The sequence below is a fragment of the Equus quagga genome, chromosome 6, assembly GCF_021613505.1.
Source record: "Equus quagga isolate Etosha38 chromosome 6, UCLA_HA_Equagga_1.0, whole genome shotgun sequence".
Classification (NCBI taxonomy): Eukaryota; Metazoa; Chordata; class Mammalia; order Perissodactyla; family Equidae; genus Equus; species Equus quagga.
This window is the reverse complement of record NC_060272.1, coordinates 98911961-98924883: the sequence shown is the minus strand read 5'-3', so window position 1 is coordinate 98924883 and position 12923 is coordinate 98911961. Positions and strand designations below refer to the sequence as shown.

General features: G+C 36.7%; 1 long non-coding RNA gene across 1 annotated transcript; it reads left to right on the top strand.

The window, feature by feature from the left end:
• Positions 1 to 6: 6 nt before the first annotated feature.
• On the top strand, positions 7 to 2457 carry LOC124241027 (uncharacterized). The gene is made up of 2 exons (XR_006889080.1): positions 7 to 1453; positions 2105 to 2457. It is a non-coding gene; the product is annotated as an uncharacterized LOC124241027 (long non-coding RNA).
• Positions 2458 to 12923: the final 10466 nt, after the last annotated feature.

Here is a 12923-nt window from a genome sequence, read left to right as displayed (position 1 = left end):
TGTTTGAAAATCACGCATTTTACTATCTTCCCATTAAAAAGAATTGTTCCATCCAATGCAAGTGGTAATACACTTCCCTGTTGGAATAAAATTCTGTTAGATTTGTTGTGTCTTTTTATAGGTAAGATAGTAAGGTGAGCTTGTAAGTAATTTGTGGGGTACTCTTGATGTGCATAAAACTTCAGTCAGCAGAGGGAGGGTTATTACTTTTGCTTTTAATGAGTGATTTTAGTAACCTACTTCTGCTAAGGTTGAGTTTTACAATCTCTCCCTTTCTAAGTTTCACTTGTATTTTTTATTATTTGGTCTTCCACGCCATGGATTAGTATGTCATTCTAAGACTTTAAAATGTCATTCTAAGATTACTGAAGTATTAAGACGCATCTGAGCCACTTCAACCTCTTCCCTTTACCTTTATTCTCTAGCCTGCATCATATTATATAGGATGTGAACTGTATACTTGCATTGAGAAAAGTTATTAAGCTGTCTCTTTTTTTTCCTTTGCAAATCCAAAATAAGGAAGTCTTTAGAGAGAGAGAGATCTAATCATGCAATTAACAGGAAAGAGGTCTTATGCAATGATAGAGATTGTACCATTAAGTAGCAGGCAGTGCAGTCCCTGACCCCACGCCTGCTGTTATCTAGTGGGGTAATTAGATGGGTAATGATGGAAACCTCGTGTTGTAGAAGAGCAGAATAGGGACCTGTGCCCCTGACTTTGGAAATCGATGTAGCCGTGCTGTCAGCCAAAGTGAGACCTGATATCTGAATAGGAATTAGCCAGGTGAGAGGAGGGGTGGAAGAGATGGAGGGATAAAACAAGCCTGGTCCAGCAAGAGGAGGTAGCATGACCCTTTCAAAATAATAAATAAAGAGTGGTGGTGCATGGGGGAAGAAAAGGTTGTAGAATTAGGCAGGGCATTGTAAGCCCAGATAAAATGATTGGTTTTCCTCCTAAAAGCAACAGAAACCATTGAAGGGCCTTAAATAGATAAATTAGATGATCAGATTTGTAATTTAGAAAGTTCGCTTATTTGTAATTATTGAATAATTTAGAAAGAGGAAAGACTAGACAGTAGAAGACCAATTAGGAGTTTGTAGAAGCTCTTACCTACAGCTAATGTAGCAGTTGGGTTCTTGTCATTTTATTACCACTTGCGTAAAGTGCATTCGTGTGCGCATGTGTGTGTATTCCACTGTGGAGATAATTTCTCCATGGAAACTACGTAGGTGAGCAAAAGAGCTTCACATTCAAACCTATATCCTGCTTTATTAAGAGTATGTTTCTGGATATGAGAGACACTTACCATCATTTATTTGTTCTGGACAGGGTGCTGGAACTCGTGATAAGATATTGATCAGGATTATGGTGTCCCGTTCTGAAGTCGACATGAATGATATCAAAGCATGCTATCAGAAGTTGTATGGTATCTCACTCTGCCAAGCCATCCTGGTATGTTGTGATTTTCATAATGTTACCCCCACAAATGACTATCCTTTTTGCAACTTCTTCAAAGAGAAAGGCTGACTTACCATATCTATAAATTTTGTGTGTAAGATTAGTTTGTTATATTAAGATACATAATTTATAAGTAAATTGAACTTTCACTGGTAAAATCTACCAGTGAGTTCTGTAGTGAAAAACTACACAAATTTTCTAGCAGTCTTGGAAATATTGTTTCCCATACATATATTTAGCAACCAAAATATTTCAGTAGAGAAATATTGATAATATTTAGTAGAGAAATATTAATAAATAACTGAGTTATTTGTATCAAACATTGATCAGAGGATTAGGAACTTATTATTCTAAGTTTCTCCTTAATTTTTTTATACACAAAATGTATAAAATGCGTGTTCAAGTTATCTTGTTATAACGTTAAAAAATAATTGATGAACAAATATCAGTTATCAGCTATATTAATTATATTCTTTAATCTAATAAATGATATTCTTATCAAAGATTCTAGATAATTGAGGTAGTGTGATGTATGTACTACAACTGTTAATCTACTAATACAAAAATTCTTCTATAATTAAAAATACCTTATGTTGATTAATGGCTTCAGGTGGCATTAAGCCTACTCTATGTTTTAATCAACAGGATGAAACCAAGGGAGATTACGAAAAGATCCTGGTGGCTCTCTGTGGAAGAGACTAAACATTCCTTTCACGCTCTCAAGCATTTTCATCAGAAGACTTTTTAAGCCTATCTTTTCATTCCATATCGTAGACAAATAAGAAAGTTCTTCAACAGGATTATAGTCTAGCTAACTTCTTTCTAGAAAAAATTGCCTATAAATCACTTTTATATCACGATTCTGTATGATAGAGATAAGTTTTTTTAAAAAAAATATACTTACCCCAAACTATCAAACCCCATAAACAGGTTGTTCTGGTACTATTAGCTGCGAAAGATGTCTGTGTAGCAGAAAATAAAATGATTTTATAAGACAATTGGTGTGTCATTGGTTCTTCTATTCTGATTTTCTTTGGTGTGTAATGCAGTGGTTTAATTTGATATCAAGGGATAGGAGCCTGAATCCTAAATTATAATCATTTAATGAGACAGATTTTCTGTATTAAATTAAAGAAAATATTCACAGAGTTAGAAAATGGGCTCCATACATTTTATCATCTGGGTACAGATTATTGAAAGAGTGTTTCTGTATAATAATGGATTTATTGCATCAGCATTGTAACCACTGGACACTCTGCTATATTTCATGAACCAGTATAAGGATGAAATGGCAACAGCAATAAAAATTGCTCTCTTTTTTAAAAAATGATAGTTGCATGTTTAGTTTTCTAAGAAACTATCAAATTGTTTTCCAGAGTGACTGTACCATTTTAGCTGTTCCACAATAAATGCATGAGTGATCTAATTTCTCCACAACCTTGCCGAATTTGGTATTGTCACTATTCTGTCTTTTAGCATTGTTTATTTTTCATTGTTGAGTTTTGAAAATTCTTTCTATATTCTAGATACTAGTCCATGTCAAATATTTGATTTGCAAATATTTTCTCTCAGTTTATAGCTTGTCTTTTTATCCTCTTAATAGAGTCTTTCTCAGGGCAAACATTTTAAATTTTAATGAGGTCCAATTTTTCCTTTTTCTTTCTTTTTTTGCTGAGGAATATTAGCCCTGAGCTAACATCTGTGCCAATCTTCCTCACCATAGTGTGATTGACAAGTGATGTACGTCTGCCCCTGGGACCCAAACCCACGAACCCGGGTCACCAAAGTGGAACGTGCTGAACTTAACTGCTATGCCATGAGACCAGCCCCTCAATTTTTATTTTTATTGATTGTGCTTTTGGTGTCATGTCTACAGACTCTTTACCTAACCTTAGGTCCTGAAAATTTTCTCCTTTGTTTTTCCTAAAAGTTTTATAGTTTTCTGTTTTACATTTAAATTTGTGATCCATTTTGAGCTAATTTTTGTGTAAAGCGTGAGACTTAGGTCAAAGTTCTTTTTTTTTTCGCTTATGGATGTCTAATTACTCCCACACTACTTGATGAAAAGTTATCCTTCCTCCACTGAATTACTTGTGCAGTTTTGGCAAAAAATCGTTTATTTTCCTCTGCGATTATTCTTACCACATAAGTGGTAATCTAATTTATGCATCCTCAAAAGGATTGAGTTGGGTATGTGAATTTCTGACCATCCCAGCTGCATTCGTCTGATTGTGGCTTTATTTACCCTCATCCCTGTCCTCCACTTTCTTCCCCATACACTTGTCCCATGGATCCTGTGGAACAATCGCTATGACTTGGCCCATAACATACCAGCCAAGCTGAGGCTGGCAGATAGGCTGCTTATTACAGTCTCTGAATTTTTTAATTCTTTTGCTATCACCTAAGATCCCTCCCTTGTGTGAGAAGAAGTACCCGAGCGGGAAATCAGAGGGACCCCGGGGCTGGTACGTGGAGGCAGGATGGATTTATCAAGACATTTTTGTCAGCACTATTCTAAAAATAGCGTCAAGGTAGTATGACTATTTCTGCCAGTCAAGATTGCCTCCACACCTCTTCCTCTTCCAAATAATTTGAAAGAAACTGCCTAAGTGCGTTCTCTCTTGGCCCTCCTTTCCATCACTGCCCACTGTCTGCTCTTCTCTAGAAGGTAACATCTGAAGACCTTATCATGCAGGGCCTCTTGATTTCTCACTTCGGGTTAACTCAGCCCATGAAAGGGCCTGGTAGAAGATGGGAGATCCGGAGGGGATATTCCTTCTCCTTCCCTGATTCTATGGAGATTTATTCGCATCTCTGTTCTACAGTGACAATTTCTTGTCAATGGCTCCAGCTCTCAAAGCTTTCCTCTCCTTGCCCCTCGGGCCCTGGGGCTGCTTCTTGGATGCTGCATTGTTCCATGCCAATTCCTCTACCTTGCTCACACCTCTATAAACAGTCCCTTAATTAGGACTGTCACCAAAACTCCTGGCTTCTTGTGCCAGCAGTTTCCTGCTAGGACCCTGTTTGATAATACTTTCCAAGGGTGCTAAACTACTTATTTTATCAAAAACTATTTGAGAGGCTCTTGACTAAATTCCAGACACCAGGATAGGTAGGTTGTTACACAGTTCAATAGGAGGGTAGTAAGTAAGTAATGATATAAAAGAATTTTAGAAGATAAAAATATGTAGATCTCCATGACTCATGAAAAAAAAATTGATATTAGACTTCATTACAATGAAAAACTGCTCTGTAAAAGATACCTTTAAAAGTATGAAAGACAAGCCACAGTCTGGGAGAAAATCTTTGCAAAACAAATATCTGACAAAGGACTGGTATCCAAAAATATATAAAGAACTCTTAAAGCTGAACAATAAGAAAACAGAAAAACTAATTCAAAAATGAGCAAAAGATCTGAATAGGCACCTCAGCAAAGAAGATATACCGGTGGCAAAGAGGCATATGAAAAGATACTCAACTACTAGATACTTCATTAAGGGTTTGCAAATTCAAACAACAATGAGATGCTAATACACCTGTTGGAATAGTCAAAATCCATTCCGTGTAGAGCAATAGGAACTCTCATTCATTGCTCATAGGAATGCAAAACGGTATAGCCATTTTGGAAGACAGTTTGGCAGTTTCTTACAAAGCTAAATGTGGTGTTATTGTACAATTCAGCAATCACACTGCTAGGTGCCTACCCAAATGAGTTGAAAACTTAGGGTTACATGAAAACCTAAACACAAACCATTAAAGCAGCTTTCTTCATAATTTCCAAAACTTGGAAGCAACCAAGATGTATTTCAAAAGATGAATGGATAAACAAACTGTGGTGTAGCCACTCGGTGAAATATTATTCAGCCATAAAAAGAAATGAGCTACTAAGATATGGAAGAAAAACATAGAGAAAACTTAACCACATATTGCTGAGTGAAAGAAGCCAACTGGAAAAGCCTACGTACATGATTCCAGTTATATGGCTTTGTGAAAAAGACAAAACTATGGAGACAGTAAAAAGATAAGTAGGAGGAGGGAGGGAGGGATGAATATGTGAAACACAGGACATTTTTAGGATAATTAAACTTTCTGAATGATACTGTAATATGGATATATACACTATGCATTTGTCAAACCTATAGAATTGTACAATACAAAGAGTGACCCCTATGTGAACCATGGATTTTAGTCAATAATAATGTACCAATATTGGTTCATCAATTGTAACAAATGTACCAGCTAATGCAAGATGCTAATAATAGGAAAACTGTGAGATAGGAAAAAAAATGGTGTATATGAACTATGTACCATTTTGCTGTAAACCTAAAACTGTCCTAAAAAATAAAGTCTATCTAAAAAAGAGTTCTTGACTTTTTGAAGTTTATAATGTATCTAGAGAGAAAGAGCCATGCAAAAGATGACAGTATAATGTAATAATGGGTATAATACAGACATATACGAAGTACTTTAGCAAAATACGAGAGAATAGCAGAATGAGGAAAAGCTACAAAATGGAGAACACTTGAAGAATTAAGTGGAATTTCATCTTGTTGAATGAATGAAAACTTTTATTTATTGAGAATCTATCATTGTTATGAACTATTCTTATATGCTTAAAGTTTTTTTTAATTCAGTCCTTAAACAAGGCTGTGAGTAAAGTGTTATCTTCTTTTTACAGATGAGGAATCTAAAGTTCCCAAAGTTCACTTGACTTGCCCAAGTTCACACAGTATGTAAATGAATAAACATAAATTCAACCACAAGTCTTCTGACCCCAAACCATCTCACCAAAGTTACCTATGGGAAGACAGGACAAGGAAGGAATGAGGCTGAATGAGAACCTCCTCCGGGCACCAGGTGTTTTGACAAAGATGCTATTTTAATGATAAGTAAAAATCAAAATATCCCCTGTTGCTTACAGATAAAGTGATTTGGGGGGCATTGGCAAATCTAATAAACCTGTCTATGAAAGGCAATTTTACCTTGTCAATTTTCCTTTTTCATAGTACATTTTCCTTTAATGGCCAGGTTTAAAGTAAAAATAATTGAGAGATTTAAATATCAACTATTAGAAATAAATGCACTTATTGTCAAGATTTATGAGAAAAAGAGGAAGAAAAAGATATAGTCTCAGGTTCCACAACAAAATATTGAAATTAAACCCAGTGTTAAGAAATAAGTCTTTTCCATGTGGGTGAGATATTTTTCTTGGTAAACTGCTGTGTTAAGCTAAACCTCGGACAATATTGTGCATGACATGGTCAAAAGCTAGGAAAACTCCCCATTCCCTGTATTTGCCTTTCTAACTTACACCAATGTTTCAGCTCTTGGTTAAGACATTAGTTCTTCCCAAAGGTCTTCCTTGACACCCAAAATCCCAGTTAGTTCTGCCTCCTCTGTGCTCCCATAACGCTGCATTATGACTGCTGTTCAGTTGCCTTCATGCTTCTCTAGATTTCGGAAGGGCGGGGACTGTGTTTGTTTTATTTGTTGTTGATTTTCTGGTTCCTGACTCAGTCCCTAATAGCTGCTATACACTTAGATTTTTAAATACACAGATCAATGAACAAACACAAAAAGCAGGTAGCCAGCATTTTGCATTTGCAAAAAAACTTTTTATCCTTCCTTTTTTGCCTGATACGTGAGTTTTTGTAACCTATAGAGATTTTGTTAACACACACACGCACATACACAGAGTACTCGTTGACTTCAGCATGGAAGAGCACAGAGACTATACACTGAATACTGTCAATGATCAATTTCTCAAAGAATATAGCAAAGATATTGCAACGACTACGTAAATCTAGAAACAGTACATAAGAGAAAATACTGAATACTGCACAGCCATCCATCCCCATGTATTAATTGGTCTTGCATCCCTTCCTATTTAGGCTTGCCACACATGCTCTAAGTACTTCATCCATGGTTAAAATGTCTCATAAGCTACTTACTCCTTGCTTCTAACTAGTTTTATCTATTCTCATTTGTTTTTCTTTTTATTATTAAATAATAAAGCAAACAATCATCACAGTCACTTTGTATCTTGTGTGACCCCTCTGGTAACACCTGTCACCAGAGTATATAGGTTAAGTTCTTTGAGCATCCTTCCTTTTTAGACTTTTTTCTTCTTCTTTTCTCCATGTTCCTATATGCCTCATATAGAATACATAGGGACAGTTTTTATATATGTATCAATTAATTTTGTGGTCTTCTATAATTCACAGAAAAGATGATTAACAAATGGCTACCAAGTAAACAGGATTTCTTTTTCCACATGAAGTCTAGAGGAAGACTGTTATATGAATTGGGTCAGAGACTGAATGATATCAGGAAATTCTGTGATAATTTGGCATTTTCCTTATGATGGTTACCTCATGGCTTCAAGGTGGTTGCCAGAGCTCTAAACATAATGTCTGGGTTCAAGGCAAGAAGAAAGAGAAGAACAAAGAGAGGTAGTACCAATTGTATTTCTTCTTTTAATCTTTTTTCTTTCTAGAAATGTCTTTCCCATCCATACCTTAGCAGACTCATTTTAAGATTCACTGGTCAGATTGGGGACAGAGTATCATGACTGCTCTAAGCTAGTGGTTTTCAACCAGGGAAAACTTTGCCACCTGGAAGACCTTTGACAATGTTCAGACATTTTTATCGCTAGAGCTGGGGGATGTGCGCTACTGCCATCTAGTGGGTAGAGTCAAGGGACGCTGGTAAACTTTCTACAGTGTACAGAACAGCCCTACACAACAACAAATTATCCTGCCTGAAGTGTCAATAGTGCCAGGGCTATGAAGCCTTGGTGTAAATCAATGCCTGGATGCTGGGCACGCAAAGCTAGATGAATCCTTTGGTCCATTTTGTATTCTGGATTACCCAGTGAGGGAAAATTAAACAGTATCTTACATTTATGGTGTTTCGGGGGATCTAATCCTAGAAGCTAAAACTGTTATAAACATATCTCTACTCATTCTTTGTGTTAGTTACAACATTTTTGAAAATTAGTTTATTGTTTATTTTGCATAAATCTCTTGCATAAAACTCTTATCTCCATATCTCATTCTTTCTTTTCTCTCCTTCCATAGACAAATAACCATTGTCATGCATTAAATGTTTACCTCTAATCACATATTTTTTCATACATTTTTTAGTTTTTGACATTTATTATCAGAATTAAACACAAGTCAACTGCGTTTCGTTCAACAAGAACCTGGTTGAACCCAAAGATGTGTTACTTTGGACTAAGTTAAGAATTTCTGTTTCCCTTGGATTAAGTTTATGAGATGTGTACTTCCCACTAGCATCTGCATTTCATTTTTTCCACTTTGTACTTCTTTTCATAAAATAATAATGGCATGATTAAATACAATATTAAATAAATTGCAAAATGTAAGTGTAAAACTGGTAAATCAATCATCACCACCACCATCTCACACATCTACGTGCGCGTGGGAACACGCACACACACACACTCAAACACATGCACAGTTGAAACTCCATTGCTTTTAGGATAAAGACTAGGCTTCTTATGGAGGCCAGGACCTGGCATGTCCCAGCTTCAACCCACCTCTCCCTTCCTTTTTGGGCAACATGCTTTCTGTTTTCCACCCATGCTGTCTTTCTATAATCCCTACTTCTTACTATGCTCCCTCCTGCCTCAACGACCTTGTATTTCCTGAGCCTAAACACTATCTTTTCTCATCCCGTCCTTGCTAACTTGACAAATCCTACAGCTATCAGTTCAAATACCCAACAGATGCTTTTAGCACTATATACCTCTGCACTATAGTACATGCCAAAGTTGTAATTTTACATTGGTTTTAAGTGATCTTCAGTTAATAGTAGTCACCTCCTCTAGAACACAAGCTACTTGTTGGCAGAGACTATTCTTTTTCCTTTTTCTTTCTTTGACTTTTCATTGTATTGCTGTTGTCTGGTAAAATTTCTGACACTAAGTAAAATTATGACAACAAATGACAGTTTGTGTTAGACGCTAACTCAAAATGTTTATTGTTCACTTGTAAGGCATTTGGTGGGCCTCAATCAGTTGCACTCAAATGTCAAATAGTAGAATATTGTCATGCCGTATGCTCTCTCTAGTTCTCTTTTCTGGGTCACTCCAACCTCTTGGGAAACAGATTCATTCTAGAGAAGCCATCGTGGCCGCAACCACAGCAGCAAAGTTGCTTTACCTCAGGGCCTGGTGTGCTTCTGGTAAGATTTCCTTAGGAATGGAGTGATTCTACTATAGGAAAATAGCTTCCATTGACATGCGGGATTTTGGTTTCAGAGTGGAAATTGTAAGATAGGCTGAATGAGCACGATTTGTAAACACTATTGAAAGAATGGCATAGATGAGATCTAGGCTCACCTGAGACAGATCGACGGAGAGTAAATAGTGCCAGAAAGATCAGGAGAGCATCATGGGAGCATCACGGACACAGTTTTCTTCTGATTCCTGAGACTTCTCTCTTACGTCACTGGGACACTAGATTTAAAGAACCACTCATCTAATACTAATCCTACACCTCCTTTAAGACCACGTGTGTCACCTGTGTCTGCTGTTTGGTGCACGTGGCTCTATTCTTCATTCATGAACTAAAGATGAAGCTTTCATGACTTCCATAAGTTGAGGGTTATAGTTACTTGTGTTTTAATTGCGACACACAAACAGTTCTATGGATGAATGTTATCTAAGCAAAGCTATTTCATCCTTTGTTTATTGAGTGGCATGTAAGGCAGAAGCTCCATCATCTTCTACCATCTAGCCTCATAAATCATACATTCCTTCTGCCCCGTTATTTTGGTTCCAAGCAAGCCGCAAGCCTGCTCAGATTCAAGGGGAGAGTAATTATACTTCACATCTTAAAAGGGAAGTGGGAAGGTAGGTCCTAGATGATTTAGGGAAGAATAGAGATAAGGTGCCAACCATTTTTGGAAAAGACAATATGCCACATGTAGGACAATAACATGTCATTACATTCCGTGTGGCATCGTTTGCACTATCCTCCACAGAGTGGCTATGCAAATCCACAAATGGTCATTGCTTTAAAAAAGAAAAGCGTGCTTCTCCTATTCTGATTATTTCAATACAAGAAATATATAACCAGCTTGGAAATATTTTTGGAGGTGCTGACAAGACATGTTCAATTTGTTGGCATTACTACTTCATAGTTCAAAAGATCACACTCAGCAAATGAAGGTTGAGACCAATTATGATTTTTTTTTTCTTTGTGAAAGTCATGGAACATTGCTAGCAAAGAAATGAGAGAAGAGAAGACATTTGTAAATCTTTGCTAAGCGTTCCTCATAATATGGGAGCAGTGTGATACAGAAGGAGTCGGAGACATCTGAATTTAAATGAAGCCTCCACCACTTATTAAGTGACTCTGAAGAGAGTAATTGCCTTTTATAAGCTACAGTTTTTCATCAGTAGGATATTATGACCGCTTGCCTTACAGAGTTGCTCTGAGGACTAGACATAATGGAGTTAAAGTGACTGGCGCTTAATAGGTACATGAGAAACTGGAGGGACTGCTAACATTAAACCACCTAAGAGAAAGTGAAAGAAAACCACTGCTTCCAAATGCTAAGATAATTGGTAATGATAGGCCAAACAGTTGATAGGATTGAATGAAGTTTTGTTTTTTTATCCATCTCTTTTGCTGTAGATGATTTAGATCTTGTGGTGATTAAACCCGGATTAAGTTAATTCTTAGCTCCAAACTGAAACAACTTGAAAAAGTGGAATGGTCTGAAAAGAAATCCTTGTACTGGAGTTTACGTACCTGCTTCAGGCTGAAAACTCAAAATGCGTCTGGAAACTCAAAATGCAGTCAAGGGAAAAGATCCTTTTCTTAGCTTCAGTGGTAGAAACTTGGGTTATTGACCCAGGAGGCAAAGCGATGCACCTTCCAAATCCTTTCTTTAGGTTTCACGAGGAAACAATGCAACTTCTTGCAATTATTATCACTGTTTACTTTTTGGCTCTGAAGACTGACTCAGAGGAGGTCAGTGTCTTCACAAACATAATTCAGAATCAGTCAGGCTGCTTGATTCAAATCCCGGCCTCACCACTCACTGACTGTGGGGCTTGGTCAAGTCTGACCTTCTCCATGTCTCAGTTTGCTTATTAGTAAAATAAGTATATTGATGGTTGTGATGAAAACTAAACGAGATAATAAGCATCTGGCACACATGAAGCAGTCAATACATACAAATACCTAGTAACTGCTGCTACTCTGAGGAGCTTTCAATACATTTCTAACAAAGAAAGCTTCTTTAATAGGATAATGCATTAAGAAATATCCTATATTATCGGAAATATTAGATCATTACTACTACTGCAAAGATAAATGGAGCGATATTTCTTGCATGTGGTAAACTAAGTAATGGATTATATTCTTCAGATTCTTGTCTCACTGCTGATTATTAAATTCAGTAGTGCCAGCCCTTTAAGTAGTAGAAAGCTTATTTATTGACTGTCTTTTTCTGTGAATACAGAACTACAAATGGACCCAATGTAAAAGTAGAAAAACTGTCTGTGAAAAGGAGCAGAGTAGAATGCAAAAAATTAGATACGAGAGAAAGGAAAGGAAATGAAAATGACTTGGCCATATCAAATGGCTTGATATCTGCACATCAAGAATTTCAGTGTTTGTTTTAGGCCCCACCACAGGAGCCCATAGAAATTCAAGCTTAATGCCAAGCTGAGTGATCTACCAAACGATCCATCTGGAAAGAAGACTGTTTTGTTTTGGCCAGTCTATTGGAAATAAGTGTCTAATCTCTTGCTTCTAACTGGAAACAATTATTGTCGGTCCATTTTCAGGAAGATTGTGACCACTGGAAAGTTTGTATTGTCAGAAGGCAAACCAGCTACTGATTTCAAATGTCTCAACTTTTATAGTACTTTAAATATCTTTATGCTGGTTTATCTAGCACCTGTGTATTTTCTTTGTAAATTTTCTATGTTCAGTTCTCTACTTTTGTCTTTCTAAATCTATATCCATAGGGGGAAAAAAATCAGAGAAACATATGAAAAATTTTTCTGCATAGTCATGGCAAAACCAACTTCTATGTTAATTTTCAAAAGAGAAGAAAGAAAAAAGAAAAAGTTATTGGCTTATCTCTAGTGGAATAAAAAATTGAAGTCACATTATAATTTGAAGGAGCAGAGAAAATATAGCCAAGTATGGCTACATGACAAAATGGGGGTCCTTGTCCCAAAATTATTAAGAATTTCAAGATGGTGAGAGCAGACCCTTAAACCAGACTTGGGACTCTTCTGAAGGGGGGACGGGGTCGGTGGGGGAGCCTGTGTGACTGCACAGGTTGTATGCCCATGAAGCCGACCCTGAATGTAGCTCCTTTATGTTATCTAAAAATAATCTATTCCTCATGAACCCTGGTACTTAGTTTAAGGGAGAAAAATGAACTTCAGTGCCATCTAGTGTGAATTTTAGTCTGG